This window comes from Rutidosis leptorrhynchoides, chromosome 3 (assembly GCF_046630445.1).
Source record: "Rutidosis leptorrhynchoides isolate AG116_Rl617_1_P2 chromosome 3, CSIRO_AGI_Rlap_v1, whole genome shotgun sequence".
Taxonomy (NCBI): domain Eukaryota; kingdom Viridiplantae; phylum Streptophyta; class Magnoliopsida; order Asterales; family Asteraceae; genus Rutidosis; species Rutidosis leptorrhynchoides.
The window spans coordinates 487,048,190-487,053,752 of NC_092335.1; the positions used below are offsets into that span (position 1 = coordinate 487,048,190).

Consider the following 5,563-nt stretch of genomic DNA (forward strand, 5'->3'; position numbering starts at 1 on the left):
ATAACTCACTTTCACAGATTTTTACTTCGTCGGGAAGTAAGGCTTGGCCACTGGTTGATTCACGAACCTATAACAATATATACATATATATCAAAGTATGTTTAAAATATATTTACAACACTTTTAATATATTTTGATGTTTTAAGTTTATTAAGTCAGCTGTCCTCGTTAGTAACCTACAACTAGTTGTCCACAGTTAGATGTACAGAAATAAATCGATAAATATTATCTTGAATCAATCCACGACCCAGTGTATACGTATCTCAGTATTGATCACAACTCAAACTATATATATTTTGGAATCAACCTCAACCCAGTATAGCTAACTCCAACATTCACATATAGAGTGTCTATGGTTGTTCCGAAATATATATAGATGTGTCGACATGATAGGTCGAAACATTGTATACGTGTCTATGGTATCTCAAGATTACATAATATACAATACAAGTTGATTAAGTTATGGTTGGAATAGATTTGTTACCAATTTTCACGTAGCTAAAATGAGAAAAATTATCCAATCTTGTTTTACCCATAACTTCTTCATTTTAAATCCGTTTTGAGTGAATCAAATTGTTATGGTTTCATATTGAACTCTATTTTATGAATCTAAACAGAAAAAGTATAGGTTTATAGTCGGAAAAATAAGTTACAAGTCGTTTTTGTAAAGGTAGTCATTTCAGTCGAAAGAACGACGTCTAGATGACCATTTTAGAAAACATACTTCCACTTTGAGTTTAACCATAATTTTTGGATATAGTTTCATGTTCATAATAAAAATCATTTTCTCAGAATAACAACTTTTAAATCAAAGTTTATCATAGTTTTTAATTAACTAACCCAAAACAGCCCGCGGTGTTACTACGACGGCGTAAATCCGGTTTTACGGTGTTTTTCGTGTTTCCAGGTTTTAAATCATTAAGTTAGCATATCATATAGATATAGAACATGTGTTTAGTTGATTTTAAAAGTCAAGTTAGAAGGATTAACTTTTTTTTGCGAACAAGTTTAGAATTAACTAAACTATGTTCTAGTGATTACAAGTTTAAACCTTCGAATAAGATAGCTTTATATGTATGAATCGAATGATGTTATGAACATCATTACTACCTTAAGTTCCTTGGATAAACCTACTGGAAAAGAGAAAAATGGATCTAGCTTCAACGGATCCTTGGATGGCTCGAAGTTCTTGAAGCAGAATCATGACACGAAAACAAGTTCAAGTAAGATCATCACTTGAAATAAGATTGTTATAGTTATAGAAATTGAACCAAAGTTTGAATATGATTATTACCTTGTATTAGAATGATAACCTACTGTAAGAAACAAAGATTTCTTGAGGTTGGATGATCACCTTACAAGATTGGAAGTGAGCTAGCAAACTTGAAAGTATTCTTGATTTTATGAAACTAGAACTTTTGGAATTTATGAAGAACACTTAGAACTTGAAGATAGAACTTGAGAGAGATCAATTAGATGAAGAAAATTGAAGAATGAAACTGTTTGTAGGTGTTTTTGGTCGTTGGTGTATGGATTAGATATAAAGGATATGTAATTTTGTTTTCATGTAAATAAGTCATGAATGATTACTCATATTTTTGTAATTTTATGAGATATTTCATGCTAGTTGCCAAATGATGGTTCCCACATGTGTTAGGTGACTCACATGGGCTGCTAAGAGCTGATCATTGGAGTGTATATACCAATAGTACATACATCTAAAAGCTGTGTATTGTACGAGTACGAATACGGGTGCATACGAGTAGAATTGTTGATGAAACTGAACGAGGATGTAATTGTAAGCATTTTTGTTAAGTAGAAGTATTTTGATAAGTGTCTTGAAGTCTTTCAAAAGTGTATGAATACATATTAAAACACTACATGTATATACATTTTAACTGAGTCGTTAAGTCATCGTTATCGTTACATGTAAATGTTGTTTTGAAACCTTTAGGTTAACGATCTTGTTAAATGTTGTTAACCCAATGTTTATAATATCAAAAGAAATTTTAAATTATTATATTATCATGATATTATGATGTACGAATATCTCTTAATATGATATATATACATTAAATGTCGTTACAACGATACTCGTTACATATATGTCTCGTTTCAAAATCATTAAGTTAGTAGTCTTGTTTTTACATATGTAGTTCATTGTTAATATAATTAATGATATGTTTACTTATCATAATATCATGTTAACTATATATATAACCATATATATGTCATCATATAGTTTTTACAAGTTTTAACGTTCGTGAATCACCGGTCAACTTGGGTGGTCAATTGTCTATATGAAACATATTTCAATTAATCAAGTCTTAACAAGTTTGATTGCTTAACATGTTGGAAACATTTAATCATGTAAATATCAATCTCAATTAATATATATAAACATGGAAAAGTTCGGTTCACTACAGAACATAGCTTACAGTGGTGATTAATCGCGTAGCGTTACACGGACAGAGTTTCGACTTACAAAACCTTAAAACATTCCTTACAATAACCCAATTATTATTAAACTTAATTTAAAATTAAAATTATAATTAAAAATATAATTATGATTACAGAGGAAGAAGAAGAAAAAAGTGTATATTACTCGTCCAATTCGTTGCCTTTTTATAGTATCTGACCAGCAAACTGCTGCCATGCGATCGCATGGAAATCGTGCCTCCAGGCCATGCGATCGCATGGCCCTCTGATCCAGCTCACCTAACTTTGTTTTCTAGTTTTCCGACTGTTTTAATATATAATATAATATATATAATTTTAAAAATTAATTATATATTATATTATATTCATGTGCATAGTTGACTTGTAATTTTTAGTCCGTTGCGTCGCGCGTTGAGAGTTGACTCTGGTCCCGGTTCCGGATTTTCGAACGTCCTTGCGTACTATTTAATATCTTGTACTTTGCATTTCACGGCTTGTACTCTTGTAATTATTAGACGTTTCTCATCAATAATTTGAACTACTTGAATTGTACTTTGTACTTTTTAGCTTTTTGGTCATTTGCGTCTTCAAATCGTCGTTTTCTTCTTTTGTCTTCGCACTTATTTATTTAAATGAATATTACATAAAAATTGAATAATTACAACTAAAAGCTTTACATATTGGAAGGATATTGTGCCTAAATATATGTTCATTTGGAGCACTATCAAATATTTTTATCGGTACTTACCACTATACTACAACGCTATATTATTTAAACGTTTATAATATTGATGGATCTGCACGATTAAAATATACATCAAGCTTTTACGTATTTCATATTTCGCCCCGCCCTCGGGTAAAGCAATTTCGGTTCCATGACCTAGTCTTCAACTTACGGTGAATTTTAGAAATCATTTTTTAAAATTTAATGAAATAAAGTAATTTTTTTTTTAAATCACACAAAAATTAAATTTAAAAATTCAAATTAATTTCATACAAAACCTACAAATCACTCATCCAAAAATTGTCGAAGAAGAAACTATTAAATCAGAATCCTCTAGTGATTCAGATTCAACAAATTCAATCATGGAGAATCTGGAACCTCTAAGTATGGAAGACCGAATGAGAGCCACACGCACGGGCCAAGGTCATGCCATTATTAAGCCAGACATTAATGCGACAGATTATGAAATCAAGGGACAAATCCTATACATGGTAACTAATCAATTCCAATATAGTGGTACGCCAAAAGAAGATCCAAATGAACATCTTCGAACCTTTAATAGGATCTGTACTCTATTCAAAATCAGAGAAGTTGAGGATGAACAGATCTATCTCATGTTGTTTCCTTGGACTTTAAAGGGAGAAGCCAAAGATTGGTTAGAATCGTTACCTGAAGGGGCGATTGACACATGGGATGTCTTAGTTGAAAAATTTCTTAAACAATTCTTTCTGGCATCTAAAGCCGTGAGACTTCAAGGAGAAATTATTACGTTCACACAAAAGACAAATGAAACTCTATATGAGGCGTGGACAAGATTTGGAAAGTTATTGAGAGGATGTCCACAACATGGTTTAGACACTTATCAAATAGTACAAATATTCTACCAAGGTGTCGATATTACTACACGAAAAGACATCGACATAGCAGCTGGTGGTTCCATTATGAAGAAAAACGCAACTAAAGTTTACAAAATTATTGATAACACTGCTTCCCACTCACATGAGTGGCATCAAGAAGAAAATATCGTTAGATCATCTAAAGCTGCTAGAGCCGATTCTAGCCATGACTTTGATTCCGTTTCTACAAAAATAGATGCTTTCGAGAGACGAATCAAAAAGATGAATAAAGATACTCACGCAATAAGAATCAGTTGTGAGCAATGCGGTGGACCACATTTAACGAAAGATTGTCACATTGAGCAAACGATGGAACAACGTGAGAATATTTCCTACATGAACCAAAGGCCGGGAAATAATTATCAAAATAATTATCAACTGCCAAGGCCAAACTTCAATCGAAATCAAAACATTCTTTACAATCCAAATGGACCCAACAATAACTCGTACAACCAACAAGGTCTGAATAACCAACCAACTTAAAACAACACTTTCAATCAACAAAGACCTGGCTTATATAAACCATCACAATAAACCAAAGAGAAAAAGCCAAATCTGGAAGAAATGATGGCAAAGCTAATGGAATCTCAAACACAATTTATTACATTCCAAATCCAAACAAATGAGAGGTTTGATCAGTCATTAAGAACTCAACAAGCTTCTATTTTGAATCTAGAAAAACACGTAGGTACTCTTGCTAGCATGATGAGTAAGAGGGAATAAGGAAAGCTATCGAGTGATACTGAAGTAAATCCTCGGAATGAGAATGTTAATATGGTGTGAACAAATTCTGAAAAACCAGCATCAGAAGATGGGAAGGTTTTAGATGTGAGTAACAATGAAGAAGTTACAACACCACCATCACCTGAGTATGTAAAGCCAATGGTGACACCATACAGACCACTCATCCAATTTCCAAGAAAATGAGTTGAGTATGAGAAAGTAATAGGTAATAAAATTTGTGATACCTCTGGAAAGAAGAAGAAGAATAAGAAAGTACAAGAAACAAAAATCGTAAAAATAAACCCGGTGAAGACAGTTCCACCAAAACCTCCACCTAGGTTGGGTGATCCGGGTGAATTTATTGTTCCTTGTCTACTTAGTGATTGTGTCATGTATGATGCACTAGAAAATTTAGGTGCGAGTGTGATTGTTATGCCTCTTTCATTATATAAGAGATTAGGAGTAGGTGAGTTAACTCCAACAGAGATGAGTGTCCGATGTAGTGACCCGAACTTTTCCATGTTTATATATATTAATTGAGATTGATATTTACATGATTAAATGTTTCCAACATGTTAAGCAATCAAACTTGTTAAGACTTGATTAATTGAAATATGTTTCATATAGACAATTGACCACCCAAGTTGACCGGCGATTCACGAATGTTAAAACTTGTAAAAACGACATGACGATATATATATGGATATACATATGGTTAACATGAGATTATGATAAGTAAGTATCTCCATAAGTATATTAACAATGAGTTATATACATATAA

The 5,563-nt window shown here is 32.2% G+C and overlaps 1 non-coding gene across 1 annotated transcript; it reads right to left on the bottom strand.

Annotated features, from left to right (window-relative positions):
* Nucleotides 1-3,909: 3,909 nt before the first annotated feature.
* LOC139903186 (small nucleolar RNA R71) lies at nucleotides 3,910-4,016 on the bottom strand. The gene has a single exon (XR_011778027.1). It is a non-coding gene; the product is annotated as a small nucleolar RNA R71 (small nucleolar RNA).
* Nucleotides 4,017-5,563: the final 1,547 nt, after the last annotated feature.